This window comes from Centrocercus urophasianus, unplaced genomic scaffold (genome assembly GCF_019232065.1).
Source record: "Centrocercus urophasianus isolate 14NV4802_14NV808 unplaced genomic scaffold, USGS_Curo_1.0 seq_22, whole genome shotgun sequence".
Taxonomy (NCBI): Eukaryota; Metazoa; Chordata; class Aves; order Galliformes; family Phasianidae; genus Centrocercus; species Centrocercus urophasianus.
Genome location: NW_024884778.1, coordinates 3,720,754 through 3,734,802, shown reverse-complemented (window position 1 = coordinate 3,734,802; position 14,049 = coordinate 3,720,754). Strand labels below are relative to the sequence as shown.

Sequence of the window (14,049 nt, the reverse complement as noted above, 5' to 3'; positions counted from 1 at the left end):
CTTGTCACAGAAACGTGCCCTACCATTGAAGGATGCACAGAAAAACTCTATTTTTAAGTTGTGAATTTTGTTCTGCAGTTTACAAACATACTTGAAAGCATGTCCCACATCCGTACACCACAGTTACTCCATGGTGTTCTCTACAGTCCTCGATGACTTCCCACATCTTCTAGATTGGCTGAACCCCGCATAGCAGCTCCTGGGTGAGACTCAACCTGTGCCACAGCCTGGAAGACGGGACAGCCCTCTGCAGTGAGATATTCTGCATGTCACCCAAACTGCTGACTGCACAACGATGCACGCCAGGAGCCAAATGCCTGGCATACGTCGTATCCTGATGGCAGGCACAGAAAACGTGCCTCCTTTTGGAGAAACAGGTTATAAAATTCAAGCCAGGCTGAAGAGGTAATGTTTTGTATTTATAACAACCAACATTTTTCATTTTCCCAGGTCAAATAGCACCTGGCCACACATCAACCATGGCTCCATAAGAATGCCAACATTCTCAGCCAGTCTGGTGCATGGGCTCCTGCCATTAAAAAGAACAAGCAACTAGTAATATTCAAATATTGAAGAGAGGCATATATCATACAACTGACATACACCACGAGGACAGCCAAAGACTGCAATATTCGCTTGAACTTCATGAATTTCATTTCATCCTCAGTAAATATATATTTTTGGCAACAAAGAACTTAAAAAAAAAAAAAAAAAAAAAAAAAAAAGAAAAAACACATCGTCCTCAGATCTATTTTAATTTAAAGCAGAAGAGAACAGGGACATTTCTTCCCTCTTGAAGTACATTTTAATAGAATTGAAAATAAAAATAGCTCTAATTCACTCTGATGCATTTAGTCATTCTGCAAAATTCTAAGTTTAAAATGAAATCACCATTTTATATTCAAACAAGGTCAAGGGAACAGTACTAACGAGCACTGACATCACAGCGAGCAGCAGCCACTGCTCAGCGCTTACATCAGTGTTGCTTGTTGCTATGGTGCTTAACCGACTATTAATTTCTGAAAGAAGGTGATTATAAAGCAGCCATATGAACCTCAGTCAGATGACACCCTTCAGTACCGAACACTGATCTGCATCACTCTTGCCTTCTGCAAGTTAATTCTATGAATCACCACTTTTGTGATGTTAATATTCCTTTCCAACTTGAAACTTTGGGCCAGAAGAGAAGCAAGGAGTTAATTCCGAAGGAAGGGACTTTCACATTGCTTTAAATAAAAATCATTTTGCACAGAGCAACAGCTAAATTCTGCTCTCCGCTGCACTGCTGCAAACCCAGCAGTGTGTCAGCTCAGGATGCCACAGCACTGAAGCTAACCAGGCCATTCCGCAGGGCCCCAGCCCAGCAAGACAACCAACCCCGCTGTGGGGCAGAGCTGCTGCGGCTCCCAGCCCCGCACTCATGAATGCTGGCCACGTGGCCACCAAGATCAACCAGAGCTGGGTCTTCCCATCCACACACAACTGCTCTCAGCCATCAGACAGCCCCCACAGCACATGGTGAGAAGCCAAAAAGGACATCCCTGGGGCCTTTCTCCTGGAATGCTGTTGGGCACCTAAACCATTGACTTCTCACGTCTGAGCCACAAAAGCTTCGTGCCAAGCCCAACCTCACAGCTCCTACCTGTGCTGCCACAGGAACTTCACTTGTGTCACTAAAGCACGTTCATGGGGTCTGTAGGTTCAGGTCCTCCATTCCAACATGTTCCAGAAACTACCCACAAGACAGTATTTGTATTTACCTTCTGCTGTTGCTCCTGTAACGCAATCTTCAGTTACAGCCACCCAAATAGGTCACTCTTCTTACCCTGCAAAAAGAAGGGAACACACATGACCGCCGTGTCCGCGCTGGCAACAACACCCAAAGCATTTCACTGGCCCCAGCCTTGCAAGTACAAACATAAATAAAGCAACAAACGAATCTAATCGTGTTTAATGGTGAATGACTTTCAGAGAGAGTTAATAAAAACAATCAAGTCACAGGACTGCTGCTTATCGGTACCAGCCCGTGTGCGGCTCTTCAGTTCAGCAAGAACAACTTGGTCTTTGGGAGGAAAAAAAAGCAACAAAAAACCGTGGAGATGAGACATCTTTGTTCTCCAGCATAAACTTTCTTAATCTTGATGTCTATCAATCTATTTTCAGTTTGAATAATATATGAGTTCAGTCCTTTGTTTCAGAAATCTGACTATTGTCTGAATGAGTTCTCCTTGCTTAAGGCATTTTAAGACCGTTTGTAACCATGTCTATTTTAGCTTCTGGATCCTTTCCTTTTCCATCCTTTTCCATAGAGACACAGTCCTAGATAAGATTTTAAAACTAGCTGCATCCTCCACGCCCCATTCAAAAAGTTGTTTACTGTCTTGAGGTTTCTCCTGGTTAAGCATACCAAGAAAGCCAAGGTGGTGAGAACAGTGGGTATTAAATGGAGAAATAATTAAAGAGTGTCTTTATAAAAAAGTAGGAGGGAGAAAACAGCACGTGCAGGGTTTTTTTTTACCCTGTATATTACTGCATCTTGTGTACTCTCTCTTATGCAAAAGAGTATGTAATCTTTTAAGAAACATGACAATCTGCCACTTTCTGTTCATGTAATTGGGATCAACATATGGTACAAGAGAAAAGAAAAACATTTGTTTATTAATTTAGATCGAGTTACTAACTCAAACCACTAACAGCACTCAGAATTAATTCAGCATCAATTGACCAAATACCTTAGAAGAGTAAAATTAGAACAATGTCACTGAAACACTGACCTGCTGCAGGGGTGCAGACTACCACAGTTTAATGAGGACAGAAAGAAGCGTGCAATAATTTGCCGACACAGATGACATCATACAAAATGGAAAGCCAGTGACATGTGGATGTGTAAGACAGAGCTACGTGAAACTCCATTTCATGAAATTCACACAGTGAGGTGGAGCTTTGGGGGTGTTACTGAAACTCGCCAAATGCTAAGTTATGCCGTTTCCATCAGGAGGTAAAGCTTTTGACTGAAGCAGCAGAATACCAACCTCTGGGAAAAATGAGAACCTCCATTAAATTATTTCTGAAGAAGATGTACTCACTTGCCATTTATTCTGGAAGGAAAAACTGTTTTCCCAGTAAGAATAAGGCACTTTCTTTACCACTGACAATTACCAGATCTAGGCAGAAAAAAAAGGCTAGCTTGAGATGAAATTAGTATTGCTTTTATCTGCTGCTATTTCACCTCATTTTAATGAGAGAGAATTTCTTTTGCCAGTGCTTGTGACGAGATACCGGGAGATGCGGGCCACAACACGTACGTGTGTGATGGATAGGAAACACTGCATGCTTCACTGGGGTGCACACATCACACACAGATCCTGCACTCGAAAGGACACAGCACTGCTCCATCCTAATAGCTCAGGCCTCACCTTCCTGAGAGCATGTAAAACAATACATCTTTTATGTAAAATACATGACCTCTGACATATGATGTGCTCTTAGATTAACAACAATAGAGGCTTTTATCTTGCTTTGCTGCAGGGGTTATCTCGGATGCGAACCTTTAAACCCCTTTTCATATTTATCTATTTTATAAATTCCCTGGTATTTGGCAGTCAGATCTGTATTTTGGCAGTATTTTGCAAGCAGACTTCATTTCTACCCAAGTCTTCATGAAAGCAAGAGAACCATCTTAAAATACACTTTTTAAGGAAACTGCTGAAAATGACATGTTTGCATAAAGCGTGCACACAATAACCCTCTAAGTGGGGCTGCAGCAGGCAGGTAACTTTGTCCACGTGTGCTGGTTCCAGAGAAACAACGCTGCAAGGCATGCTCTGCATTGGGCCTCTGCTGCTGATGGGCAGGATGTGCTCCAGGACGGGACAGTGAGGGCTGGGCAGGGCTGCCACGCTGCCCACAGTGCAATCACTGGCAGAGCTGGGGCTGCTTTCAGTCCTGGATATTTGTGCCATGCTACTACCTGTCAAAAATTTGGATAATGTACCACAGAAATTAAAATGAGCAGCAGGGACAGCTGTTCCCACCTGTGAAAATTTCTCATTAATAATCTAAAAGCCGAATATCTCAAAACGTAGAAATACAAATACAGACTCTCCTCCTGAAAATGTTTATACGGGTGAGTGAATTGATGTAGGCAACACACATTCCTTCCATCATGCTGTCTTTAAGATAAACACCAAGTACCATCAACACTGTAAGTGTGTGTGTGGAGCAAACAAGGAAAAAATCCCAACCTACCCAAGCAAGACAGTTCGCTACACTCATACTTTCCCTCGAGGAGATGATTAAAATAGAAAAACAAACCACACACAAAAACCCACTTTGCGAGCAGCGGTGGCCGTATCGTCTCACAAGTCGAGGGAAGCTCTCCCAACACCTGCAACACGGCTCCGATGGCTTAACTGGGATCACACAGAGGGGACAGACCATGCTGAACTACTGGCTGCGTTCAGATTTTACAGACATCCCTGAAAACATGGAGTTTACACACTGAGTGCCTCAGTTTGCCTATCAGCAAGATGAGTCAGTGCTTCTCTTAAGCATTCTGAAATCCCTGAGTATAGAAATACGTTTTATAAGAGCTGTTTTCAACAGGGTTTGGGAAAGGCAACCAGTAATGATGCTAAGATCACGATCTGAGCCACTGCCACGGCCTGCTCAGTTGACTTTAAGACAACAAACCCCTATTGCTCCAGATCCGGCCCTACGCATCTATTTGGTACCAGGGCACAAGACAAAGACAGAAGAGGCTCTGCCATTTTACCTGCTGCTGGGTCAGTCCCTCTGGCATTTCTGATCCCACCATACTTGCTCAATTTAGTGGTCGCCTTTGTCAGGAGATAATCCTGGGAAAGCTGTGGGATGGAGTCCTAACACCAAGTGAGCACTGCAAAGCCAAATTTACTTCAAAATATGAAGAAAATAGAGATAACCAGTGTTATGGAATGAAGCTCTACTTAAAAGATTAACGTTTTTATTAATACCAAAATCAAATAACCTCGAGTACAGCCAGAAATTGATGAACAAAGATCTTGAATCCACACAAATTGGGTGTGAGTAATTTTACGCAGGAAAGTAGAGCATCAGTTGAACTGCTTCCCTGCTTAGCATTATTCACTTCTTTTTTTGCCAGTCCTGGCCCCCAGTAGCTTACAAATCATTACTGGAAATCTAAACCAGAGAGGGAATCTCCCTGTCGTTACCTAGAAAGCACTCTTTTTATTCAAAATAGACAGAGAACACACACACAACAGAACAACAAAAACTGTTTCTGAATTTTGGTTTCCATTAACTTCTCTTATATAAGATTGGCTGAACTATATTTAATGTGTCTGGTTCTGTGATTCTGTGAATAAAATATTAACTACAGGTTTTCCTGAAAGCTTTAAAATAACAAAACTTGATAAGTAATATAAGTGCCTTCGTAACTCATCTAAATACAGCGAGCCACCTAACACCGCTACAGCTTCCCTTCAAACTGCCCAGGTCACACACAGCTGTACCAGCCTGAAAGGTGCCCTGCTATTGCCAGTATTACTATTTTGTCATCCGGGAGGGGAATCAGTGCAGCCAATGACTTTGTTGACTACAGATACGCAAAAGAAAAAAAAAAAAAAAAATTTGCTTTTTTATTTGGTATTTTGTTAACCCTGAGACTACACCTACAGAGTGCTGGCAAAGAGCAGCAGGCGTGCTGTGGGCACGGTGCTGCACACAGCTCTCCCAGCCTTGCACCAGCACACAAACCATGTGCAGCACTGCTCTGGAGATGTTCAGAATAAGGCCCTTCAGTTTTACCATGCTTGTTTTTTTTTGGTTTTTTTTTTTTTGAGGCGTCAAGCAACCAAATACACACACACACACACACACACATATATATATAATACTGAAGGGAAAAAGAATTCTGCCCTCTGTCAAGGCAGCTGCTTGTTACTGCGTAGTTTCTATTAAATATCACGGGATTTTCTTTATCAGGAGTCATTATCGCCTCCTCAGAAAGTGAAATGCAGGTGAGCAGCACAACTGCAGGGGCCGAGAGCTGCTCTGCCACCTCGCTGTGAGCAGCGCCGGGCAGCAGCTCGCTGCCTGTCGGGGAAGGGTGAGCACGTCAGGCCGTGCTTCATTTCCAGACGTCAGAAGGCTGGGCAGAATGTCTGCCCGGTGCTTTTAGTTTATTCTGAACAGAAATAAAGCAAAAAATAAACAGCAGCACGAGGACAAAGCTACGCGCGGCACATTTTCTCTTCCCACAGAATATTACCTTTCGTGTCCACTGTAACCTTGGGAAAGAATCACTTGACGTGAGCCAACGCTACCAAAGCGATCGCAAGCCATTCCTCCCCGCTCGGCAGCGGCTCGCACGGAGCCGTGGGCAGCGCACGACTCGAGCTCGGCTCGGCAGCCCGCGGCGCGCGGAGGGACCCGGCGTGCCCGCAGCCCGGCCGAGCGCTCCCCATCTCCCTGTTCCTTAAAATAACTCCGTGCCTGAATTCCGGCCTTAACCGTTTTATGTCTAGACTTCTCCTCCGGAAACTTGGCCTCGTGTGAGCGAGGAGCGGCGGGAGCGGCTGCGGGGCGAGCGCAGAGCCGCGGGTGCAGAGCGGGCAGTGCGAGCGCTGCTCAGAGCCTGACAGAAATTAAAAATTAAAAAAATAATAAAAAAAAAAATAGGGGGTGGGGGGAGCGGCGCGCAGTTACTTCTCGAGACTCGCACAGCGGTCCCGCAGCTCCGGCGCACGGCCGCAGCTCCGACGAAGCGCCGCCGCCTCCCGCCGCGCCCCCGCGCTCACCCCGCTCCCGCCCAGCCCGCAGCGCCGCGAGCCCCGGGCGCGGTGCGGCGGGAGCGGGCGGGCGGGCGGCCCTTACCTCGCGGCGGCTCCGGTGGCGGCCGCGCGGCGCTACCGCCGGGGGATCCTTTAGCGGCCCTTAAACGTTGAAGCCTAAAAACAATATTTGCTGTTTTACCTTGGAAGCGTTAACAAAAGCTTTGTTTTAGCTTTTAGCCGGGTGCGCAATAAGAGTTAATAATCAAATCCGTCCCAACCCCCACGAGTGTTAAACAAAAAGATAAAAGAAATGCAAATAGCTATTGTCATGGAAAGTTAAAGTACCTGTCTGTATTTTTAAGTGAAAACTATTATCTCTATCAATCAAAATTTAAGAATACAATAGCACTAATCACACGAGGTGCTGTGACTGAGGTACTTTTCGCTCATAAAAAAGTTTTTTTTTCCTTTTTTTTTTCTTACGCGGTGCACAGAAGCGCCGCGCTGCCCATCACGGGCGGTTCGAGCAATGGCGCTGCGCACCGCGGCGCCCCCCAGCTCCCCGCCGTCAGCGCCGCGCCAGGCGGGCGGATCGCGCCGCGCACCGCGGTCCCCGCACGCCGTGCTCAGGTTGGTGAAATTCTCTCCGCTCCTCGCACTTCCCAACATGTGGTGGAACAGCACACTCTTCTGTTTGAGAGGAGTTACTCAAACGGAGGAAATAGTTAATTGCTCGCCCCAACTACTGCTGCCGGCCTCGGCGCGCGGCGGCTCCCCCGCCGCCACGGCGGCACTCCGGAGATGCGCCCTTTGTCACCCGGCCCCGATGGCCACGCCGGGCCCCGCCGCCGGACCCCGCGCAGGGTGTGCGAGTAAGTCATTTCTACAACTAATCTGTTCAGACCGAGGCAGAAAGCGAGCCGCACGGTTAATAAGGGCGAGCGCGAGCGGCAGTAATTACAGCTGTACTAAAAGAAAGAGCTGCAGATGAAAACACCTCCAGCCAGTAGTTGAGGATGCCATGATGCGAAGCCCCGGCGCAGGGCTGCCGCCCGCCCCAGCAGCAGCAGGACTGTCATGTTTCCCCCCGCGCTATCAGGTTTCCTACTCCACAGCCCCGTGCTCTGCATCATGGCTAACATCTCCAGTGTGCTATTAATATCAATGAAGAGACGATTCAATTCCCACGTAAGGAAAACCTTCCTCTTACAGCACAGACACACTGGTGAGGACCCTTGCTAAGGAAACAATAAAGACCAGGGGGGTTGGTTTTTTTTTTTTTTTTTCTTTTTTTTTTTTTTTTTTGCTGCTGCTTTTGCAGTTCTGTGTTGCACACTGTTGGAAAGCTTTTAGCTAACAATGGCAGCATTATCTTCGGGATAGTTACAAAACAGGATTTGTTAGCACAAAGAATAACAACACCGAACTCACTCCCCGCTGCCCCCCCGCCAATACCTGCCTATTGCAGCACGGCGTTTCGGACTTTATTCGGAGTATATTCCAGAAACACCTGTATTCCTCAGCCGATTCCTGCTACAAACTGCCCCGGCACACCGACTTTGCTCAAGGAGCTTTGGACGATTCAAACAAACAAACAAACAAACAATCGCTCTCTGCATTTATAAAACGGAACAGAAACAAAAGTATCTCACCCTACCGTAGTGCAAACTTACCCATTAATGAGGAAGAAAAAGCCTTAGAGCTGCAAGTAATTCCCAACCAACTGCAGAAAGTTGAGAGTTTGAGAACACTAAAGCACTTCTGACTATCCAGCCTTTCTGTGCCTCAACACTGGCTGCAGTGTAAGGAAGGACTGAAGGTATGTGGTCTAAACACAACAAAAGCCACTGCCTTACTCTAGATTAAATATGCAGGAAGAGGCCCCTTTGCATAAACACAAACACTCAGCAAATGAGTAACTGGCTCAAATCAGACGCCTGCTGTGCATTCTACCTGTCCTGATCTCTGACAAGCTGCACAGCTTGTTTAAGGGGGTAGGAGCTACCAAATCAAATCCAACCATGGAGCTAAACGCTTTCCTCATCTAATAGTAAATAACAACAGCACCAACAACTCGATGCCAAACGTTCATTTCTAATCTAAGCACTGCTCTGGCAAAAAAACTGCACCGTGTGCTCTGCCCGCTTTGGCTCAGCCACCCATTTCACCACAGCAGAAACACAACCAAGCACCACCTGTAAAATTCATTTTCATTAACTGTGCTGCAACCCAATATATCGCCAGTAACAAGGATTTAAAATTAATACAGAGACTTCTGGTTGAGGTGACGCATTAAATGTGAATTTGCTCGCGCTGTCCCTATGTTTTGTTTACTATATAAAAGACATTCCACATGGAAACCTACTTCAGCTGTTACAAACCACTGCATAACGCGCACCAATTCACTGCTTCATTGGGGGAAAGGGAACAAATTTCTAAGGGTTCCTCCAAAAATGTCATTTCCAAAATATCAGTCTCACAAAACTGCCCCTCCAGACCATATTTACTTCCAAAACCAACTAAATTAGAGACTGTGATAACCACCAAGCACCTCGAAGCATCTATTATTATAATCAAATATCCATAATTATACACTGTGATTTATTCTTGCTTCTAGAGAAATAAATTATTTTTTCACTCCTGTGTATCCTCCCAGAAATAGAATGAAGAAGCGAAATGTGAAAGCTATTGGAATTCACCAGTGTCCCTCCCTAACTCAAGGAGTCAAATCGCATTGACCTCTTTCTGTAAGTCCTAGCTACATGTTGGTTTTAGTAATTTAATTATTTTTTAATAACTCGCAGTATTAAATGATTGCCATTGAAACACAAATAAGATTATACTCCCCTGTCTTTCTCTCCTGTGCTCTCCAGACTGCCGCACGAGATGGACAACACGACTGCTTTCGACACCGAAATTTCATTCTGAAAGACCCCTCGCACACAGAAAGCAGCACGCAGTGACTGGGCTCTCAAGCACGTGCTGCAGATTATTTCAAAGGATACTGGGTATAGCTAACAGTTTTAATGAGAATCAAACATGCTCGGTTCAACTAGGCACTCCTACAGAATGGAGGGAGTTTTCACTTTCCCTTGGATTAAACTCGCCGTGTTAAAACAAAATTGCTAACAAGAGCTAGTCAAGCCTAACAAGATAAAAATCCCCCCCACAAAAAATCCTGCAAGAAATTTTAGAGCCCCTGTATCACTCACTGTTTTTGCATTGAAATGACCTTCCAAATAAGGTGTTAAATAATACGGTTCACATAGATGATAGTGATCTAACCTTGATGCAAATAAACCATAGAACAAAATTTAATCAGTATATCACTGTGTAAAAGCCTTTGTCCATCCCAATGGAGCTTCTAATGACTGTTTTGGCAGTTCTGGCTGGTAGTTATGCCTCCCTGCTCATATATATCTCATACTGGTTGAGCAAGCTAATGGAACTGCTGTTAGTGGAATCCAATATTAATACCCTGCATCATGCAAAACTGGATGCAACTGAATATATTACACAATTACAGGTAGTGTCTAATTCCATAGGTATTAGATGCTGGAGTCAATTAATATTTTAATAGAGAAAGTGAAATAAATACTACATTTCAGGTAAGATGTATACAGAGTCTGGGTCTGCCGGTCTTCCTGCTGCAAGCCTACTCTGTCCTTAAACAGAGCAGACATAGAACCCTGACAAAAATTGGCAGGCAAGCTTTAGATGCTGTGTGACACATACTGATGCACAGAGTCAAAGATGCCATCTTCATGCAAGCTCCACTAGTTATGAGCTTGAGAGAAAATGAAACAAAAAACCCAACACAACAGAACAAAACAAGAAAAAAAAGGTTGGGGGGGGTGAGACTGGAGTGAGACCTCCAGAAAATAAACAGGGTGTACAGTTTCAAAGGCTACAGACACAGACATTTCATTGTTCAAGCCAATTATCAGTGGAAAATAATAACAACAGATGGATTCAGAGTCACTGACTTTTCATATGCACTTCATCTCTGCACAACAGATGATGAAATGCGAGAGCTATCTCGGAAAGGCAAAACATCTTTCAGTAAAAGAACTCTATACTCCAGATGGGGACCTTCTAAGGCAGCTGATTATCTTCTTATAATGTTGTAAGATAGGCTTACTAAAACATTTCAAGAACTGATCAGATAGGATGAGCACAATGGCATCATTATTCGAAGCAAGTTGCTTCAGCCTCAGACTTGCGACGGAATAGTCAGGGAGCTCAAGAAGGTCAGAGCTGCTCGGTGCCATTTCTTCATCAAGCGCTCCCGGTCGCAGCAAAGAACCCGAGGTCACCTCTTGTAACCTGGGCAAAACACGGGGGTCAGCCCTGCCCAGAGAGGAGACACAGGTGTGGGGCCACCGAGTCAGCATCTGAAGCAGAAGAGCCGGGCGCTGGTCCCTGTGAAAGTCCTGCCACTGAGCAAGGCGAGCCCACTCGGCTCACACAGACGCCAAGGCGGAGGACGGAACGTGTTTACAGTCACGACCATTTTCACTGTAATTGCTAAATGCAGAGGGGCCTCGTCATCCAGGGGTCTGATTTGGAGTAAACTCGGCTGAGTCGATGGAGCGGTGCTGGTGAAAACCGGCGTGAGGCACAAGATTTAAATTGTTTTTTACAAAGCTTTTACAAAACTCATCTCTTATGGGAAATAAAGCTAAATTTGCTTTCAAAGGGAAATAACAAATACATGTAAATTCTGGTGGTTCCAGTGATAAGCATTTCCAACAAATGTCACAAACACCCAGTTAAGAACCACCTACCTTTCATAACCTTCTCCCACTCAACCTGAATACCACAAAGTATGTGTTTTTGATAATATGAATCAGGTACACCACAGTCTCAAAACTTTAAAAAAAGAAGAAAGTATGAAGAAAAAAAAAAAAAAAAAAAAGAAGTAGTGGAAAAATTAGCTCATTAATCTTTAAGACAACATTTATTTAATGGAAGAATACCACATAACTAGCGCACTAAAATGAACCGGGTGCCATTTCCACAGTTTCCTCTCCAAAACACTGCGAGGAAAATTTACAAAAATCACACACTGGAAATCAGTATCACATACAGAGGGGTAGCAGCACACAACACAACACACTGAACTTGCACCTACTGCTAATTTATTTCACAAGTTGCAAAATATTTTATAAGTACAGGGCTGTTGATTTCACAAATGCGAAGGGAAGGGAGAAGTTTGCGGGCGCAGTGTTTCCCTTCGTTGTGAAGTACTTTGTCAAAAGTAAATTCACAAGGGGAACATACAAGCAAAGAGTAAATTTTGCCCAGGGCAAAATTCTGCAACTGCTTTAAGAAGCAAACAAGAACACAAAAGATGTGTAATACAACCATCTGGCTCTGCTCATGCTATATCAATAATCCCCAAAATTTATCCCCACCCCCTTAATCAACCCACACTGATGCCACAAAACCAAATGGCATCACTTATGCTTCCTGCCCATCACATTTTGAAATGATATTTAATATGCATACAGTACATATTTGCATGTTAATCAATTTCTTTAAGAAAACGAATATTTTTGCTTCATGAGCTATTAGTTCAGCTTTTTTCTTCTTATTCATGCTGGGATCTGTAAAACCACCAAGAAAGTCCTTGTGGTAAAGATACTCTCATATCGACACAGCGTGTCAGGTATCAGGATAACGTACCGGTCAGAATTTCAATCTCTTCTTCTCTCTAGTTTTGTGTCACAGTGTGAAAATAGCAGAGGATGAATAATAATGTGCCAGCAAAATTATCAGTTCAAGAAACATGGGTAAGCAATCCATTTTGAAGTTGGTTTTAGATGTGTTTCTAAGCATCACCCTACGTGGGACGCAAGGAGGGAATGATGCAGACAGAAGGGGAAAAGGACACCTCAGCACATCTTTTCTATCTGGGATGCTAAGAGTTGGCCCCAAGTGCTTCCAGCTGCCACCATCCTGGAAACACTGCAAAGACCAACATCTGAGGTGACACTGAGCACACGTTTCCTCATACCCACAGGATCTGGGGCTGGATCCTCCTCCCAGCACACAGCGAGGGGGAAAAATCATATGAAAACCCTGAGCGGTGCCACAGGCTGCTGGGAGAAGAACACGAGGAGCTGCATGCCCAAGAGAAGGCGTGTGGATGAAGGACAGGGCCGACGTGCAAAGGCTGTACAGCTGGGACTGCCACTCACTCTCACCCAGAGGAAGGTGGGAGACAACCCTGCCGCAGACAGACGGCAGACAGACAGACGGCCTCGGTGGCCCCGTGGGCAGCCCCACACACAGGCCAGGCCCGGCACGTTGGACTGAAAGAGCTGCCTCGCAATTCTCTGGGGCTGGCTCGGTTCTTGAGGGAAAATCGCCCATGTAACCATCGTGATTCATAGCGCGAGTGCGCGCCGTAAAACGGTACCAACAACAGCACTTCAAAGGCGGCCGCTCACAGGCGCGATGGCCACAGCCCTGGCTGCTGACTCACAGCTCTTATTCTTAATTGACTTCTCTGCAACAACACAGCCCGGCCCAAAGCCCGCCCTGTGCTCCAAAACACCACAGCGTGGTTGGGTCTCCCTCCCTGCCCTCAGCAGGCCGAGGGCAGCACCAGCTGCCACAGGCAATGGCTTTGGTGGCATGGGAGACACCGAAGGCTGTCCCCATGGCCGCCGGTGGCACCATGAGGGGCTGAGCACAGCTGCCCTGTCCTGGCACCCGTGGCTGGCAGTGCTTATTGCCTGCTGAGCGCCAGCACGGGGCGGCTGTGCAGGAAAGGAGAAACACCGCTCCAAGCATGGGTAGGGAGGCAAAGGTGGGAACATTCTGCCACTATTTTCTTTGTGAAAAAGCACACTTAGAGCAGCTATGACTGTTCTTAGATCCAGACTGCTGATCTGAGATCGCAAACACTTTGTCAATGTATTTTTTTAAAAATCCTTTTCTGGATTTTGCTTCTGCTGTTTCTACGGCTTGACTTGTACGGCTTCTTTGTAAGAATTGAAAACAGTCTCCCACAAACACAGGAATGGGGAACGGTTTAGAGCTAATCCGCACCTGGGCTACGTAAAAGGGGCTCATATTTTCCAAACAGAAACACAACCCTTTTTATATAGGAACCAGATCGGGATCCAAATGCTAAACCGTTCACCACATCCTCCGTGGGCCTCAGCAATGGCCAAGGGGAGCGGCGGTCCCCCCACACTGCAGACGTGTCTGTGCAGAAGCACTGGGCCCCACCTCGACAGCGAGCCGTGCGTGCAGTGCCACC

The 14,049-nt window shown here is 45.6% G+C and overlaps 1 protein-coding gene and 1 long non-coding RNA gene across 9 annotated transcripts in view; one reads left to right on the top strand and one right to left on the bottom strand.

The window, feature by feature from the left end:
• Window positions 1-14,049, bottom strand: part of FOXP1 (forkhead box P1) — a 334,704-nt gene that overhangs the window by 193,505 nt on the left and 127,150 nt on the right. For 6 of the 8 annotated variants that reach the window (XM_042823158.1, XM_042823146.1, XM_042823149.1 and 3 more), the window contains one exon: window positions 1,761-1,826. The gene's annotated coding sequence lies outside the window, so the exon portion shown is untranslated. Of the gene's footprint in view, window positions 1-1,760; window positions 1,827-6,271; window positions 6,292-8,449; window positions 8,611-14,049 lie in introns of those variants that run through there. The other 2 variants (XM_042823147.1, XM_042823150.1) reach the window with 2 other exon arrangements.
• On the top strand, window positions 7,560-10,407 carry LOC122162655. The gene is made up of 3 exons (XR_006169620.1): window positions 7,560-7,648; window positions 9,433-9,523; window positions 9,650-10,407. It is a non-coding gene; the product is annotated as an uncharacterized LOC122162655 (long non-coding RNA).